This window comes from Lemur catta, chromosome 1 (assembly GCF_020740605.2).
Source record: "Lemur catta isolate mLemCat1 chromosome 1, mLemCat1.pri, whole genome shotgun sequence".
Taxonomy (NCBI): Eukaryota; Metazoa; Chordata; class Mammalia; order Primates; family Lemuridae; genus Lemur; species Lemur catta.
Genome location: NC_059128.1, coordinates 275,916,165 through 275,935,999, shown reverse-complemented (window position 1 = coordinate 275,935,999; position 19,835 = coordinate 275,916,165). Strand labels below are relative to the sequence as shown.

Below are 19,835 nucleotides of genomic sequence, written 5' to 3'. Positions count from 1 at the left end.
ATAGATTCTTTACCACACAACCAGAAAACCTACTGCTTTCTATATTTTAGGAACTGATTATCATTACACTTTTCTATATTTAAATAAAATCAGGTCATAAGTTAAACTCAGATCACATCATGCACTCTTTACCCACAAATAACTACTTCAATGAGTTATCTTAATATAAAATATAACCTGCTTTTCACTGAAATTTAAAATAAATAGGGAGTACCGAACATAAAAATAACTTACGAAAAACAAACTTAAGTTTGTTTTAATAAGAACTTAAGATTTCCCAAGTAGTTATCTACTAACTTATTCCTCTTAGAAAAACATACACAACAGGATAGATATTAATGCTATTTTATTGTGTATGCATTCATTTAGCTATTAAGCTAGTTATTATTTAAACCATTTAACCTTCAATTCTTCATGTAAAAATTCCTGAATGGTGATGAAAGGGCCTCAGGAAAATTATTATCCCAAGGGTTTCATAAATCTAACCATGCCAACTGTGATCATCTTCTGGGCAAACAAAATGAAACATGATAATTAAACTGTTCCTAAACTAAGCAACCGAAGTATGTATGTATGTACCGCATAGATTTTTCTCAAAATTCTTCTTCCTGCACCCATCCCAGGCATAAAAGTTGTCTACGAAGTTTACACAGGTTTTCCTAAGCTCCTCGACACAGCATACATTTTATGATTCATGTATTAGCAATTCAGTCTTTTACTTAACTGAAATTAAAAATCAATCTTTAACATCTATTACAAAGTGAAACCAAAGGATGTCAAGAGAAGGGACTCAGAAATCAGCGTCAGAGCTCACCCACCAAATGTATGACCCATTCTCATCTACCTGAAAGTTCCCACTGCAGGAGGACGAGGTGGAGGTGGAGACAGAACTCACCATCTCATAGGCAATCCATTTCTTTTTCAGATGTCAGAAAAGGTCTTCCTTCTGAGACTAGTTGCCTGAGAATTTGCACCTATGTCCTTCCACACTCAGCCTTTGAATACTGCATTTTCCAGAAGTGAATAAAACTCTTCTAATGCTATCTGATGTAACAGGACTTTAACAATCTTTTTACTCTGGAGACTCTTCTATAAATAGGGTCTAAGACTGGTCTAACGAACTACTTTTTCAAATTGCTTGTCATCACCTTTAAAGGCCTGGTTTCAGAATTTAACACTTTTAACTACTTTTCATGTTAAAGCAGGGAGAAAATAGAAATAACTTTTTTAAATACATATATTAAAATTCAAACTAAATGGTATCTGCAAATAAATTTCTTCTTGGGAGAACAGGTATTTGCAAAAAAAGCAGAGACTCATTATAATCAACCCCGAACTGCAAACTGAGAAAAAGACAGTACTGGAATTTCTGAGTGATTAACACACAACTGTACAGTTCAGTAAGGACTTATTCTACATACTACGCCCTAAAATCTGACTTTCAGTGGGGGCTCCCACAAGTGACTGTGCTACAATGCAAATGTTCTGAAGGTCTCAATACAGTATCCATATATTAAATTTAAAAACTCTGTATGCTCAATTTTAAGGAGTCAAGTTAGGGCATAGGGGAAGTAACACCCTCCAAAGAGACTAAGAATCTTCTTCAGGCTTATAAATTACAGGAAAGAAAGAGGAGTTTCTGGGACTCCTAGAAAAGGCTGGAAAAACTATGGTCTCTTAACTGCCCCATATGCTATAAAAGTTGCCTAACATGGCATATTCCTCAATTCCAAGACACATAAATGATTCTGGGGCAGAAAGAAGAAAAAATAAACCATCACATTAAAGGGGTAACTTAAGAGGTATACATTTCAGAATGCAAAAACGTGAAAGATGCATTATCTTAAAATTGAGGAGTTACGATAGTCTTCCTGACTGCCTCAGCTTAGAACTGAGGTTTCCTCAGGGACTGCTAAATGTGTGCAAGCCCACAGTTGCATTTTACATTAAATAAACCTAAATTTTTTCATTCATTTCCCCAAGTATTCATCCTACTTTAGCTCAAATACACGTTTTTGAACAAAACAAGTGACAAGTTTTTGCTGTTTTAATCTTACTTTATTTGGGTCAGGGATCTCCTCAACGCAACTTAACCACTGATACAACCTTCCTTCTACTGCCCTGGCCACCACGCCCCCTCTGCCTCCTCTAAGGAGCAGTTCACCTTTATTACCTGCTTTCTAGGTGTTTTTTTTTTTTTTTTTGCCCTCTGCCCTCAGGTAAGGATTTCAAGAAAGGTATTTATTTTAACCAAACTACACTTGGTTTATCCGAACTAGAATAAAAACTGTACGCTCCACGCCCAAAGATAGTGAATCCTGGTTGTTACAGGATACAAAAAAATCCAAGTAGCATAGTAAAGGAAATACAGTTAACTAATATACTTGCATTCACGTTAACCAAGGTACTGGGCAGCTATGCCAAAAACAAAGGAGTGCAGGGTCTTACTTCAAAGGTTTATGAAATACGCAATATTCTGCCTGTGTTGCCTCTTCAGTGATCACCTGCTACCTTCCTAAGGCAAGGTAAACAAAAAAAACAAAAAACAAAAAACTTCAGTAACCACATTTCCCAGGTTCTACATCTCTTAAAAAGCATGGGTTAAAAAGGGAGGACTTAGACAATTTCCACTTAATTAAAAATGTTCCCATTTCAATAATTTGCTGTTTTTTTCTTGTTGTTCTTATCCTTTTTAAGCTGTATATAATGACTAAGGAGGGAGGAGAAGAACCAAGAGGGATACTCAAGGGGCTAAACAGTACAATCTTAACTTCTCTCAAATTCAGGAACAAGCTTGGGGACACAACGGCATGCCTGGCCAGACTGTCTAGCCCTGGTCAAGAGGTCCTGGCGTCCTTTGCCAGTTGACAATGTGCAAAGCACACTTTCTATCTCCTATGCTCCGTGATTGTTCGTTTATCAAGAGCCTGGACCATGATCCCAGGCTTAAATTCAACCAAACTTGGTAACAGGTACTCTTCACAATTGACCCAAAACCTGACCCAAATATAAAATGTATCCACTCCTCTGTCGCTGTAGGAAGCTATGCTTCCAAAGTTCAAACGTAGTACAACGATTTTTATTTAATATACCTGCGGGTGGGGCAGAGGGGGAGAAGCATACATCACACTCTACGTTACCGAACTCACGGAAGGACGGGGATTTCAGCGACGACTTGAGGAGCACCTGACCCAGAACTGAGGACGAAGAGCTGCCTCCGTGTCGCGGGCCCCTGTCCTTGGCCACGCCATCACCTGAAGTGAACGAGCTGCTGGTTCGCTTATCATCCCTCCAAACCTGAAATCCCCTACCTCAAGATCAATCAAAAGCAGTGGGGAGAAAAGTGTCTTCTGAAGGCGCAAGAAAGGCCACAACTTGGATGAATGAAACTGGGCTAAAGGCACCCGGAGCAGGATTTTCGCTGAAGTCAGAAAAAGAGAAATCAAAGGTTTTTTTTAACGTGAGAGCGGTTACAAGCGACCGCGGTACAGCAAGTGCACAGACACGCTTTGGAGGAACGCTTTATTGAGCGCCGGCGTCCCGGGGCGGCCGGCGGGCGCTAGAGTGGAGGCGGGCGGCGAAGGCCGGCGGGCGGCGGAGCGGGACGGAGCGGGCGGCGGGGACGGCGACGAGGCGGCTTCACGACGAGCGGGGGCGGGCCGAGGCCGGAGGCGGGCTGGGCTGTCGCGCGTGTCCTCCCGCGGGCCTTCCACTGGACTCCCACGGGCCGGGGCCGGGCCGGAGCCCGTCCGGGCCGCCCCGCCCCCCGCCCGCCCGCGTGCGAGGCACACCCTCCCGCGGCCGCGCACACGCGCCGCACAACCCCGCCTCCCGCGCGCACGCGGCCGGGCCGAGCCGGCCCACGCGCGCCCCCTCCGCGCGGACGCCCGCCGCCTACCACCCCGGCCTCTTCTGGGCCGCGCGGGGAAGCCCGGGGTCCCGCCGCCAGGGCGCGCGGGGAAGGGCGGCCTAGCGGCGGCGGGGGCGCCCGCGCGGGAAGACCGGCTCCGAGGGAAGGTCACTTACCCGCTGCATGGCTTTCAAGATCAAAGCCAGCTCGTAGCGGGGCATGCCCGAACGCGTGGCGCGCGGCTCCGGACCGAGCCGGCTCCCGAGACGCAGACTGGCGGGACCGTGGGGACAGCAGCGACCTGGCGGGTACCGGGCCGGGCGGCGAAAGCACGCTCCGGCCGCGCGAGCCCGGGCTTAAAGGCTCTGGCAGCTGCGCAGACGGCACGCCACGCCCCCTCGGCGAGCCCCGCCCCGCGCGGCCCCGGCCCGCCGCCCCGCCCCGCCTCCGCCCCCCGCGCCGGCCGCCTCGCGCCCTCCCCGGCCCCGCTCTCCGCGGCGGGGCTCCTGCAGGGACCCAGTCCCGCCGGCCTGTCGCGGCGCGGGGGCCGTGCCGCGGGCTCCACCCGGAGCGGGCAGCGGAGGCCAAACGCCCTCTCGCGACCGCGCCCCCTCCGCCGCGCCTGCTACCTAGGGCTCTCGAACCGGCTGGAACTTTCCATGCCTCGCGTCTCATCCTGGGCGGCGGGCGAGTGAAAGTGCCCGCGTGTGCGCGTGCGCCGCGGTGCGGTCTCGTCAGTGCGCGCGCCCCTCGCCCGCGACGCCCGGGCGCAGGGGGTCTTCCCGGCGGAAGGCGGGGTGGAGGCGGGACCCCGGGCTGCGGCCGGCGGCTGCGCGCGGGGGCTCCGGAGCGTTCGCGCTCGGGGCCGGGGGATTGCCGCTCGCGCCCCACCTCCCGCTCTTCCTTGCGCGCGGGCTCGGGTCCGGCCGGGTTCCTCGGCGGCTGCGTGACCTTGGGCAGGCTGCTTGTGCGGCAAGTGGGGACAGGATGCCTTTGAGTGAGTTCGTGCACCGAGACCGCGCTGAGCGGTGCTAGGAGCTGACGGCGAGGCGCGACTCCGGCGTTTGTTGTGTGTGCCCGGCCTGCCCCACGTGTTGTTGCCAAGGGCAGCCTAATACTTTGGCCTCATCGAATATTCTTTAAATGTTTGCTCAGCGTTCGTTTGACGGATAGGCTGAGGACTTGGGAGATCGTGCAACAGCTGAGATGGGGGTTGGGGGGCGCATCCTGCACTCCCCCCGAGACCCTGGTACACGCACACGGGGTCTCCCTCCAGCCACTGTGAAAATGCAGCTTCCCTCAGCGCCGCTTCCCGGAGATACAGTCCCCTGCCACCGTGGCCCTTGCCCCTCCTTGCCCCATTAAAAGAGTCTGTAAGTGAAGTGTTTGTCGGCTTTAAAGTGCTTTAATGTCAATAGGTAAAGTTTATTGAGCACTTCCTCTGTACCAAGCACCATGCTAAGGTTGATAACGTGTGTCATAAAATTCTCACCACAGCCCTGAGGTGACAGAGATTCTTGGCTTGATTAAATTTTATTCAGGCTTTTGAATCTTCTGCCAGACCCATCTGTGCGCTTCCTTGTAAAATCCAATTTTAGCAAAGAACCCTGCTAAGTCAGTATAGGGAGAAACCCCAACCCTCCCTCCATAGCTGAACAGGTTCCTCATCCTCCTCCCTCCTAGGTGATGTCTGATCACCCTGGCCTGTCCTCTACAAACATTCTGTTAGGTTGGTTTAGCCACGATCCCCCTCAACCCTGATATTTCCTCTTACTAGTTCTCCATCCATTGACCTCACACACTCTGCTCCTTGGCTATGAATTCCCACTTGCCCATGATGTATTCCCAGTCGAGCCTTATCCTTCTCCCCGACTGCAACGGTCCCTATACCCGTATCAATGGTCCTGAATAAAGTCTTCCTTACAGTGCTTTGACAAGCATCATTTGAATAATTTTTTCTTTAACAGAGTCAAGTACTATTAATCCCATTTTAGGGATTAGGAAATACAGGCATGCAAAGGTTTTGTAACTAGCCCAAGTTTACATGCATGGTAATAGAAGCAAAATTTGGATCTAGACTGTTTGAAAGCTGACCTCATCCTCTTAGCCACCACGCTACACTTCTGGCCTCTGGTTCTCCTACACACAGATGATGGTGCTAGTATTATTCAGTGGATTAATCATGTATTCCATGAAAACCAAGAACAGAGTCGTTTTGTCACCCTACCATTTCACATCTCCTACCTCTCATTCACCACAAAGACGAAGAGGATGGTTTGAGCACAAGTTTTTCTGTGATATCTGGGCTTTAACATGTTCTATTGCTAGACTGGTCCACAGCCCATATTCTTAAGAAAAACCACATAGGTAATTAATCCAAATTACCTGTATAGTATCAACTAACTTCGCCTTTAGTTTAAAAGAGTAGGAAACAAGGAATTCCTGGACTTTCAGAAGTGAGTTACAGATTTTTCTAGGAGGATACCACTTCAACTATCCCTCCTGTTGTCAATTATGTGACCCAGTTTGCAAATGGACTCCTCGGTAATGTGCCAAGCCAAAGACCAAGGCGATACCATGAGCCGACTTCATCTTGGAGCATTTCCTCTTGGAATCTGCAGTTTTGCCTAATGCCCCGGGATAAGTGAGGATCTGGCTTCTTCCTCTACCCCTCCCTCTAACTTGACAAGTGGTATAAGGAAATTAGCCTGATTGCACAATACCTCACCACAGAGTCAGCACCCTCAAACCCTCCCAATCTGGTGGCCACCCACAGACTCATTCCATTTCTGAAAGGCAGAGAGAAGGCAACGAGCCTGATGTTTCCCCTTCATCCTTGTTTTAAAAAGCACAGCAGTAGAATACTGGTGGCTTCATTAAAGCAAAGATTCTTAAAATTATAAGAAATGCTGCTACAAATTTGGTGTCTTCCTGCTATAACTACAAACTTAAATTCACCAAAACAATTTTTAACTGTATTTATGTATGATCAGCATATGGTATTATAAAACATTACTGCATATTTGAGGTATTAATTTAAAAATGTCAAGTGCCCATCAACTCATGAGTGGATTAATGTGGTATATATATACCATGGAGTACTACTCAGCCATCAAAAAGATGAATTAATACCTTTTGCAACAATCTGGATGGAACTGGAGGCCATTCTCCTAAGTGAAGTATCACAAGAATGGAAAACAAGCACCACATGTACTCACTATTAAATTGGAACTAACCAATGAGCACACAAGTGCACAGAGAAAAGTAAAACTCAGTAGAAATCAACCATGGGAAGGGGTGGGGGGGGGTGGGAGAATAAGCCAACCTAATGGATACTATGAACACTATTTGGGTGACAGGCACACCTATAGCCAGAACTCAAGCATTACAAAAATGATCCATGTAACCTAAAACATTTGTACCCCCTTAATATTTTGAAATAAAAAAAAATTTTAAGAAACCTTCTGGAATATATGTGGTACAAATTCTGATGGGAAACGCTAACTTAATTTTTTCCCCAAAATAGTTAATCATTTGCCTCAGAATGAATCGTTGGATATTCTACACTTGAATTAATTTGGGATACACTTTTAATCATATGCTAAATTCTTACATATTGTGGGATAGTGGTTCTTACTATTTTTTATATTTCCACAAAATACAAAGGCAAAATGTGCAATGATTTACAACTGGAGGGTTTGATCCCAAAGGGAGGCATGCCAGAATTGCCACGGGGTGGCATGCATTGTTTGAAAAAGCTCCTCTTTTTAAAAATGACTACATTAGGGGCCACATGATCTGTTTCATTAATCTAGTTATAAATTCTCATGTTTTGTTTATTGTAGTTTTAGAGCATGCTTTAATTTCTGGTAGAGTTAGCCTCTCTCATTTATCTCCTTTTTAAAAAAAATTATTGGTTATTTTTGCTTGTTTATTTTTTCATATGAATTTTAAAATTTCTCCTCACTAGGATAGTAATTCAAATTATATTAAGTAGGTATGTTAATTTGTAAAGCATTGGCACTTCCTCCATATTTAGGCTCACCACCTTTTTATGTTTCTCAATAAAATTGTGTGATTTTCTTCACATAGGTTACTTTAAAAAAAGACTCTAACTATTAGGATCTCCAAAACATTTAATATGGTATGTGTTTAAGATGTGATTAACCAGAAGTTCTGATTAATTTTCAAGTAAGTTTTTGACGGGGCAGAGGAAAGAAGAATAAGAACAGGAGTTGAAACCCAGCCCTATTTCAAAAAAGTAACTTCAGGATAGGCCCTGGTCAGTTTCATCACCTTTACCTTCTTATTTTATATTGCTGCATAATGAGACTTGACCTTGAGATTTTAATCATTAATTCTCAAAGATCACTGTTATTTTTATTACTGAATGTAATATTTTGAGCATTCAGTATGAGCCAGGACCTGTTTTAAGTGCTTTGCATATATTAACATTCAATTCTCACCGCAAAGACGGGTATTATCACACTTTACCCATAAGGAAAATGAGACAATAAGAGCTTCAGTAACTTGCTTCACATAACACAAAACTCAGAGCCTGCACACTTAAGCCCAGTGCCACACAGCATGTTTACTAGCCATTGCAAACTGAGCAACTATCAGTGGACCAACAAACTTTTATTGCAGCCCTACTCTGTGCTCTCCTACTCAGCTGTCATCTCCTACTTGCAGGGCCCCTATAACGGGTCCTCTGCAGAGTGATCAAAATCTCCCTTTGCACAGACTTCTTTCTTTTGCTCTCAAGCATACACAGGTCTTTTCTCATTAGGAAAAAAAAGGCCTTATCTTTACCCTGTTGCCCTCCCAATTCATCATTTTTCTTCTTTCTTCTCACAGCCACATTTCCCCAACAGTCTAGGCCCACTGCCGCTGCTTCCAGCCTTTGTGGCCTGTGTTCACTCGCACCATCACCACTGGTCTCCTGTTCACCCATAGAGTAGCTATTTTCCCGGCATCATTGTCAGGGACCGCTCTGCAGTCCTGAGGGTCTCTTCTTTGCCATCCATGACCCTGCACTCTTGGCGTTTTCCTTTCCTCCTTGGTTCCCTTTTTCTGGTTCCTTTCTCGTTCCTCCCCCTGAATGTGGCTGTTCTCCAAAGCAAGGAACAATCCCAGCAGCAAGGATTTAAGGCAGAACTAGCACTAACCTGAGTTCCTGTGATCTAAGCGCACTGGAGTTTGGTTCTGAAGAACTGTGAGTTGAACTTTCCAGCCGGGATCCCAGTCTACCGTAACCGTGCAGGTGGGCAGTGGAAAGTATGAGTGATCTCCCTGTCTGTAGATAAGGAATCTGATAAGGAAACAAGGTAAATGATTTATCACAAGCCCTAGAGCCCCAGGCTAGCACAACGCAAAAAAAAAAAAAAACAACTTCGTTTACCATATTCTTCTTCCTGTCCATGTGTTACGTGCTATGATGCCAGTTTTACTGTTTCTAATGGATAAATACACAGTAAATATGGTCCTCCTATATTCTAAAAGTTGAGTTCTAAATATCACTAGGAGGAAGGAAGATAAATCATCATGCTACTTATGTAACCTCATGTCTCTAAATAAGCCCCCCAGAAAGTGGAGAAATGTGGATGTTTTCAGTTCATGGAGAAAATGATCCCACGGGAGAACCAAGTCATATTTTAAGCTGCCGGTCGTCACTCTCATCATCCTGCCATCTTCTCCTTGAAAAACGCGAGTCCCCATTTGTGGCACAGTGTACGCCACCTGCTCAGTCTTGCTTCACTAAGACTTGGCATTGTCCCATGGCTACCAGCTCCCAGGAAGGACCTGGCCCTGTAAAAACCCACTTCTCTGCCCAGCTACTCAATGTGCATCTGTGTTTCTCAGTCCATGGCCTAGGTGCACGTCACAGCATTTCAAACTAATTTTGTTTTTAACTGTTTTACCAGTGAACCAACTGGTATTTCCTATACCCCCCTACACACACCCTTGGCCACCCTTCAGACCCTTAGGCCGTGACCATTTGCCCTGGAGGCTTCTTGTTCCTCTCACTAAGGCTCTAGGTACTAAGGAGGCTGATTTTAACCTAACTCAGCTTGCACATGCTATTATCTGTGTCCCTTGCAGAATGAAATACTGTATGGAACGTATATTCCACACAGACATTTGGAAAGCTTTTTAAGCATTTTCTCTCTTTTAATCCACCAATTTCCTAATTATTTTTCTAATTTTGATCAACTACTTTTTGGGGAGGGATCAACTTTGGGCTCTACTTGTAAGAAATAAAGGGAAGGTTGTCTAAATGTAATGCTTCCTTGTTTTCACCCCAACTTCACCATCCCCTGCCAAAAAAAAAAAAAAAGATAGAATGTTTATGGGAAATATTCTCTTTACCACAATATTTTTTTTAGGAAAGAGATAGTTAATACTTTTTTTTAACTGTGTAACTTGAAAAAGACAAAATACTTCCTGCATCTCCACTTGCTGCGAGAGTTAGTTCTTTCTTCTAACAGTGTTGTAGAGTGTCCCCCAACAGGCCCACAAGTGTTCTTAGTGTTAAATGTCAATAATGTTGGACGTATTAAACAGCTTTATGTTATTTCTCCACAAGTGCAGAATCCAGAAGAACACACTGGAAGCCTTGTAGGTTTAGTAAAGGGAGGAACAAAGACATGAGCTGGAGAGGGCTGCAGGCGGAGGAACTGTGTCTGCAGGCTCTCCACCTGGGGTCGGGGGCAGCCACTCAGGGTGGGGCAGGAGGCCGGGCCCAGGCCGGCTCAGCACCAAGGAGTTGTGAGGCCAGAGATGAAAGGGCAGAAAGTGATCAGGCCCACCCCGCTTCAAAGGGGGCAAGTGCGTGCAGAATGCAGAGGGCTTTGCGGGTGGGCCCGCAAGTTCGAAGAAGGAAAGAGTGTTAGCGGGTAGAATCTAGAAGACTTGGCGACTGCTTGGATGTTTGAGGGCTTAGCTTAGGGGGGCAACTGTCAACTATGGTCTTAGGTTTCCTCGCCAAAAACATTCTAGACCAACTTTCCTTTGTTCTGGCCACACTCACCTTTGGTATTTCCTCAGCTCCTAATATAAGGCTTATGTTACAATTCAATTCGTTAGCATTTCTTCTCCGGATGTTTTACCTTCATAAAACTTCACAGTAAGAGGATAATCTTCTGATGAGCTGAGGTGATATGTTTTATTGTTCTAAATAGTCTCTATTCCCGGCTTTAACCAGGAAGAGGAGGGGGATAGTCCAAAGCCTGCTTGGGTCTGCCACCTAAGGAATGTTGACAGATGGGTGTCATGACACCACCAGTCACCACTTCCTGGTAAGGTCCACATGCAAGTATCATCTCCAAGTCTAACCGGCTGTGAGAATCATCCCGCCCCCTGTGGCTGGGACTGACTGGGTGCAGTTGTGCTGATCCAAACAGGAGAGTGCCCTCATTGTACTCAGCCAGGCTTCAGCAGAGACTTAGCAACAGGATCAAAGCCTGTAGGTGCTAGATTATACAGCTCACACTGACTCAGAGTCCAGTGTGCCTAGACAAAACAGAGTTGTGCCCTTGATCTGAACTTCTTTGGACTTTGCTTTTGCTAAGGAAGAAGAGGAAGGATTGTGTAGGAGGCAGAAGGGATTCCAACAGAGAAAATATTCAGGAAGTAAATGATCATTTGCAGTGTAGAAGATATCTGGTAGCAAGCCAAAGCCCTCAAAAGTAGCTACGAGGAAGATTTTATGTATCAGGTCAGGATATAATATTTCAGTATCAGATAATATCTATTTTTTCAAGTTGCTCATATTTTAAAAAATAAAGATAATGACAACAATAGCAGCAGCTATGTAGGCTGCCAAAAAAAAAAAAAATCCCTCAGGTGCAATTAAAATTACGAGACAATTTGGGAGCTATCAAGTGATACCTCCCACAATAAATCATCTTGAACTTTCAGCCCAGGTTTACTGACACCTTAGGAGAATATGCAGGAAATACGTTGGTAATTTAGTTCCCAACTTGAATAAAGAAGTCCACGACTGACCTTAATATTAAGTACATAATAACTATGAAAAGTTTAAGTAACCACATTATCCAGATGCTCCTCCATAATTTATTGCAGATCAAACAAGTCGTTTTAGTAGTGATAAAGAATTATTACAAATAGTGCTTTTTATTTTTTGAGACAGAGTCTCTGTCACCCAGGTTAGAATGCAGTGGTGTCATCATAGCTCACTGCAACCTCCAACTCCTGGGCTCAAGCAATCCTCCTGCCTCAGCTTCCCTAGTACCTGGGACTATAGGCACCCACTACCACACCCAGCTAATTTTTTTATTTTTAGTAGAGACAGGGTCTCGCTGTTGCTCAGGCTGGTCTTGAACTCCTGACCTCAAGCTATCCTCCTGCCTCTGCCTCCCAAAGTGCTAGGATTACAAGTGTGAGCCACTGCACCCAGCCCATATAGTGCTATTATTAAATGATTCCTGCAAAGGGTTAACTTTCTGTAAGGATCAGTTATTTGCTGTAAATCCTTTTTTTTTTTTTTTTTATGTTTCTCCTTTGCTCCAAAATGCCAAAATGTTCAGAATGTAAATGAGGGCTTTGGGACCAGGGATAACACTTTCTCCTCAATCAAATATTTGCCTGATTGACATTCGAGAGCAACCAGATAGAAGAATTTCCTCTTGTTATTAATGATTCAATGATTAAGAAATGACAAGTCCCTTGACACTGTGTGAGCAAGAACTGTGTGTCATGTGGCTGCATAGCAGGGCCGTGGGTCTGTGGGTGAGGAAGCCCAGCCTCGGGCTTTGAAAGTAGTGCTTTAAACTCGATTCAAACCGAGGCCTTCCTTGGTGAGTGCCACATGCAGCACCAAGATCGAAGACCAGGGACCCTCCTTCCCCCATTCCCTGCCCCTCATTTGGTTACTGGGAGACACATCCTCCTTCTATAGCCAGAGGAGCTTTCTGATAATGCACATCCCACTCAGTCTCTTCCCAGCTTAAATACTGTACTTGCAAGTGGCTCCCCATTGCCCTCAGGGTGAAGTCCAAACTCCTCAACAGGGTTTACGAGGCCCTTCCTTGCGTAAGTGCCACCTGCCCACTTCCTCCCCTCTCCACTCCTCACTGCTACCTTTCCGCCTTCTGTCCCCATTTGCATGTCCCAGAGCTCTGCATGCATTGTCCCTCCTGTCCTTTGCCCTCTGCCTGGAACCCAGGCCTCTCCTTCAGCTGCCCCCTCCTATTTTACCCCCTTTTAAAAAAATTACAAGGTATATCATACAGACAGAAATTGCATGAAACCCATATAGAGAATTTCAAGAATAATTATTAGCAAACATCCCAGAACCCCCTTCCACTCCTCTCTAGAAGCACAACCACTCTCCTACCCCTTTCCTTGCTTTTCTTTGTAGTCTCACCATTTTGGGATGCATTCCTAAGCAACAGCTATTTCTGCCTGTTTTCTGAACCCTGTGTGAGTGTCTTGCTTGCTCCCCTCACTGTTATGTTTATGAGATTCATCAAAGATAGTGCAGCTGTGGTTCACTTATTTTCATTGCTGATGCTATTCTATTGTACAACTAAACCCCTATCCATTCTACTGTTGATGGGTCTGGGTTGTTTCTTTTGGGGATAGCTGTTATACTGCTGGGAACATTGTTGTACACATAGATTTGTGTATATATGTACATGTGCAAGAGTTCCTCTAAGGCCTGTACCTAGAAATGGAGTGCTGCCTTCCATGTGCTTTTCTAAAGTGGTGGTACTAGTTTGCTCTTCCATCAGTAGTGGATCTAACTTTGTTCTCTTCTTAGATCTCAAGTTTTACCACTGGCTGACAGAAAGCCTACCCTAACCCTGAAAGACTGATACAGGCGCCTCTCAGCTATATTCCTATAGCACTTGAGCTTACTCCATCCTCATGCTGATCATACCTTTTTTTTTTTTGTTTGTTTGTTTGTTTTATCAGACAGGGTCTTGCTGTGTTTCCTGAGCTGGAGTGGTACAGTGGCATCATCATAGCTCACTGGAACCTCAAACTCCTGGCTCAAGCAATCCTTCTGCCTCCGCCTCCCAAGTAGCTGGGACTACAGGCTCACACCATCAGACCCAGCTAATTTTTTTTTTTTCATTTTGTACTTTTTATGGAGACAGAGTCTTGTTGTGTTGCTTAGGCTAACTCCTGGCCTCAAGGGGTCCTTCAGCCTCAGCCTCCCAAAGTACTGAGATTACAGGCATGAGCCACATGCCTGGCCCTGATCATACCTTCTTGCATGCACATGATGGACGTGAAAAGATGCTGCTCAGATCTCCAGCTGCTATTCCTCTGGATCCACTACCCCATAAGGGCTGAGGCCACATGTCCCTCAGCCTGCCCCCAGTGAAGTGACTGAGCATAGTGGAGGTATAAATCCAGGCTCATTGCTGTCACACGCAGGACTCCCCTGATGAAGGATGTATGTCCACAATATGTACAATATGTAACCTGAGTCAAAACTCAACAATAAGAAAATACCCAATTTTAAAAATTTAAAACATGAACAGACACTTCATCAAATAAGCCATCTATGGATGGCAAATAAGCACATCAAAAGATGTTCAGCAGCATTAGTTATTAAGAAAATTGAAAATAAAATGATAATGAGATACCACTACATATTAATTAGTGGTATTAGAATGACTACAATTAAGAAGACTCAAAAGACCAAGTGTTGATAAGGAGATGGAGCAACTGGAACAGTCATACGCTGCTGATGGGAATGTAATGGTGAGATCATTACAGTGATTTCTTACAATGTTATACCATGTGACCCAGCCATTCTACTCCTAGGTATTTACCTATGATAAATAAAAGCGTGTGTCCATGCAAAGACTTGTACACAAATGTTCACAGCAGCTTGATTTGTAATAGTCAAAAATTAGAAACAACTCAAATGACCATCAACAGGTGAATGGAAAAACTAATTGTGATCTACCCATACAATGAAATTCTGCTCAGCAATAAAAAAGAATGAACTACTGATATATTGAACAACACGGATGAATCTCAAAATAATTATGCTGAATGAAAGAAACAAGATAAAAAAGAATACATACCGAATGATTCTACTTATATAAAATTCTAGAAAATGCAAATTTATAGTGCTATAAAACAAATTGATGGTTGACTGGGGTGGGAGCGAAACAGAGATATTACAAAGGAGCCTGTGGAAACTTTGGGGGCATGATGGATATATTTATTATCTTGATTAAGGCAATGCTTTTATGGATATATACATATGTCAAAACTTATCAAATGGCATACTTTAAATATGTACAGTTTATTGTATATCAATTAGACCTCAAAAAAGCTATAAAATTTTAAATCATTCCTATCATTATTATGCTCTGAGGAAAGTCATTTTAGGTTATTCTCTGATGGTATACTTCTATCCTCATCTTCTCCTATTGCCCCTTCCTCAAATTCCTGGATAAGGGGCCAAGGTCACACCTACCTCTGGTATTCAAACCAATTAAGCCAAAGCAAACAAACAAAAATCCACGTGAAAAGAATTTTGTCAAGTTCTACAGGAGATGCAAAGATGTATAAGAAATAGTCCATGTCTTCAAGAAGTTATAATCTAGGTAGCAAGAGAAGAAATAAAAAGAAAGTAATTAATTGCCTAACGAAGAGTACAGGCAAAAATTTCCAGAGAGAGATTACTTTGGGCTGGGGTGGTTCAGGAATGTTCCATGTGTGATGTGGGATTTACCTGGAATGTGAAGAATGGATAACATTTTGCTAAATAAGAAGAGAGAGAATAAGCACAAGATGTTTCGGTGGGGTCAGAGGATGGTGACATTGAGTGAATAAGTTTGACAAAAGGAAAGGTTTCTGTAGGAGAATCACAGTACTCACCTCTATGAAAGTGGGTCCAGACTTGAGGGGCTTGAGTACCAGGCAGAGTCTAAACTCCCCAGCCTTGATTTCATCTTAATGTGAAGAAGAACTTGGAAGGTAGTGAACCTTTCATCGCTGGCATCACTCAGCAGGGTATATGTGCATATGCAAAGAATGTGGAAAGATGATAACTTTCTTAGACAGTTTTCTCCCAATTCTGAGACACTGGTCCAGATTCATGGGCTTCGAAGGCATCTTTGGAGGTGGAGGTGGCACAGGACATTTGCCTGAGAGCCTCCTGGTGCCTCTTGGTGGTGCCTGACTCTCATGCCAGGGTCAGCGGAACCAGATTTTCCCCTACCCTACCCGCACTCACCCAGGGAAGGGAAGACATTCAGGTGCAGCCAACCAGACTCTCTCGCATGATTTTGAATCCCAAGTGAACAACTCGATGACGTGAAGAACAGTTAGAGATCATTCATTGTGCTGACCAGAACCTTCCTGCTCCATGGCTATGGCTGTGCCTCCTGGTAACCAGACCTCCAGAGTACGCTTGGTTCCTGGCCAGTCCCCTGGTCTCTGGTCAGTTCTATGATTCCCTCGAATACCAATTCCAATAGATTTCACTTTTGCTTCAGGTAGAGTCTGTTTCTGTAGCTTGCAGCCAAGAACCCTGACTGACAGAACTCTCTGGGATGTTAGTGCTTCAGTCCCCTGAATAACCTGTTGGTCTAGTTCAGTCCCCTGGGGCCATATGGAACAAGTCCTCTCTTCCACGTGAGCTCTTCCTATGTCTGAAGACAGCTATGTGGCCTGTCCTGAGGCCTCCCTTCCCTGGGCTGGCTGTCCCCGTGTCCATTTGGTACTCCTCCTCTCGCATGGGCTGTGTTGCTTCACCAGCCTGTGTGCTTTTCCCAAGGGTGCTCAGCTGTCCACGTTCAGACCTTTGTGACTCAATAAATATTTATTGAGTGAGTGAACCTCATCAATTTAAAGTCTGCTTTTGGCTAGAATACCTTTTGTAAGAAATAGTCATTCCTTTTTTTCCCCCCATGCTAAGACTTATAGTTAGGGTACTGGTTCAGCTACTGCAACAAAAATCAAAGTAACAGCAACAAACGACGGTTTCTTCTTTCTCATGGAAAAGTCTAAATGTAAGTAGAGTGAGTGGGGGACCCAGCCTCTTTACAGCTTTTTGCTCTCTAGTTAGACCTGGCTTTACAACACATGGCTTCTGCCTTGTGGTTTAGCATGGCTGCTCCTGCCCTGGCACCATATTCACATTCCAGGAGCAGGAAGGGAAAAGAGAAACAAGGTTTTGGGTTATTCCTTTTAAGGAAGTGGCCTATCACTTGCACCCATAATCCATAGGTCAGAACTTAATCCTTCCTATGGCCCGGCCTTGCCTTCAGGAAGGACTGGGAAATGTAGCTTTAGTTAGGAGAGGATGGTAAACTAACAGTCTCTGCCTTAGTCCATATAATGTGATTTTGATATCTTACTATAAGTTACTGTAAGTGTAATGAGATGTTGTATGATTGACCAATGGTTAATTGGCTGTAACTTTCTTATACTTGGTCATTTTGCGGTATTATGCAAGTGATTTTCAGGCTAGAAGTTACTGGAAGGGTTGAGGTTTTAGGTAAATCTGATTTCATAGGCTTACCAGGGCACATGCCTTGGATCAGTCCCTGTACTCTCTAACCCAAAAGTCGGATCTACGCTGGAATTTTCCACTAATTGAGACAACCAAGTAGCTATTTCTTTTGAAAACAAAACCCACAAGTTTGCTTCACACAATGAGATTCATATATTTTTACACATATTAGGTAGAAGTCTTTTGGTTACAAGTAATAGAAACTGGCTCTCGATTATTTAGAAGGGAGGGATGAATTATGATAAGTGTACCAGATGTCTCCCAGGACTGGAGGCAATGTGCAGCTGATTGGGCCTCTGGAACTGACTAGACCCAGGATGCTCTCCATCTTTTGTTTCTGCTTCTCTACTCACCAGCTTCCTTCTTCTTTCTCTGAGAGGACACTTTTTCTCTGCTCTCCATTCTGTGCAATAGACAATGGCTGGCCATTCTCAGCTTGTTGGTCTACATATAATCCCTCTTACCACCTAGAGACAATCTGAGGCTCTCCATCAACTGGAACTCAATTAGCCTGGCTCCGTGGTCCACCCTTTGGCCAGTCAGCCAGGCCTAAAGAGTAGGGCAAATACTTTCACTATGGCTGCCAACAACTACCTCTGAACCCTGTAAATTTGGGAGGTTATAGCTAAGGAGAAACAGTCTGCAGCAGAGGAGAGGCCAGACAGGCAACCCAGTAGTTATCTCCTGTACTCATGCATGTGCTGAGGATTGTCATAAATTTAGAAATGTAGCTGTGAGGTCTATGACACTGAGACAGATAGAAACATCAGATAAGGGAGGTTTCTAGAGGAAAACCTAGGAAAAACTATTCCCGGCATTGGCCTAGGCAAAGAGTTTATGACTAAGACCTCAAAAGCAAGTGCAACAAAAACAAAAATAAGTAAATAGGACTTAAGTAAACTAAAAAGCTTCTGCATAGTAAAAGAAATAATCAATAGACAACCTACAGAATGGGAGAAAATATTCACAAACTATACATCCAACAAAGGGCTAATATCCAGAATCTACAAGGAGCTCAAACAAATCAGTAAGAATAAAACAAATAACGCAACCAAAAAGTTGGCAGACAACAGGAACAGATATTTTTCAAAAGAACAGAAACAAATGGCCAAAAAACATAAAAAAATGTTCAACATCACCAATCATCAGGGAAATGCAAATGAAAACCACAATGAGATACCACCTTACCCCTGTCAGAATGGCCATTATTAAAAAGTCAAAAAACAATAGATATTGGCATGGATGTAGTGAAAAGGGAACACTTACACACTGTTAGTAGGAATGTAAATTAGTATAATACAACCACTATGGAAAATAATGTGGAGATTTCTCAAGGAACTAAAAGTAGATCTACCATTGGATCCAGTAATCCCACTATTGGGTATTTACCCAAAGGAAAAGAAGTCATTAAATCCAAAAGTTACCTGCATTCACATGTTTATCACAGCACAATTCACAATTGCAAAGATATGGAATCGACTTATGTGTCCATCAGCCAATGAGTGGATAAAGAAAATATGCTGTGCATATATACATATATATGTGTATACACACACACACACCCATATAATACTACTCAGCCATAAAAAAGAATGAAATAATGTCTATTGCAACAACTTGGATGGAAGCAGAGGCCATCATCCTAAGTGACATAAGTCAGGAACAGAAAACCAAATATCACATGTTCTCACTTACAAGTGGGATCTAAGCTATGGGTATGCATGGTCATGCACAGTGACATAATGGACATTGGAGACTCAGAAGGGGGAAGTTGGGGCAGGTGGGAAATGGAAAATTACCTATTGGGTACAATGCACGCTATTCAGGTGATAGGTACATTAGAAGCCCAGACTTCACCACGACACAATTCATCCATGTGACAAAAAGCCACTTGTACCCCCTAGATCTATTGAAATAGAAAAAGGAGTGTGTCTTATAATCCATTTTGTGCAGCTATAACAGGATACTACAGACTGAGTAATTTATAATGAACAGAAATTTATTTCTCACAGTTCTGAAGGCTAAGAAGTCCAAGATCAAGGAGATGAACTGGTGAGGGCCTTCTTAGTGCATCCTCCCATGGCAGAAGGCGAAAGGGCGAGAAAGGGTGAGAGAGAAAGAGAAAGAGAGGACCAAAAGCATCCTTTTATAAGGAACAACTCCTGCATTAAACATTAATCCATTCATGAGAGTGGAACCCTCATGGCTTAATCACCTCTCATTAGGCCCCACCTCCTGACACTGTTGTGTTGAGGATTAAATTTCCAACACATGTTTTCTGGGGGACACATTTAAGCCATAGCAGAGGCCTATATTTCATTGAACCTAAGATGTAAGATGCAACATCATTATAACATCACTGAGGTAGAAGAAACACCATTTATAATTGTATGATGCCATTGATTATAAAATGCGTTCTAATTCCCGAAATGTTAAAACACCATGCACCTTAGACTCGATAAAATGTGGCAATACTCT

The 19,835-nt window shown here is 44.0% G+C and overlaps 1 protein-coding gene across 6 annotated transcripts in view; it reads right to left on the bottom strand.

The window, feature by feature from the left end:
• SLC5A3 (solute carrier family 5 member 3) overlaps positions 1-9,321 on the bottom strand; it is a 30,763-nt gene extending 21,442 nt beyond the window's left edge. The window contains exons 1-2 of one of the 6 annotated variants that reach the window (XM_045540598.1): positions 9,252-9,321; positions 9,019-9,146 (exon numbers count right to left, since the gene is read on the bottom strand). The gene's annotated coding sequence lies outside the window, so the exon portion shown is untranslated. Of the gene's footprint in view, positions 1-2,448; positions 3,784-4,479; positions 4,619-9,018; positions 9,176-9,251 lie in introns of those variants that run through there. The other 5 variants (XM_045540597.1, XM_045540602.1, XM_045540601.1 and 2 more) reach the window with 5 other exon arrangements.
• Between the last annotated feature and the right edge of the window lie 10,514 nt (positions 9,322-19,835).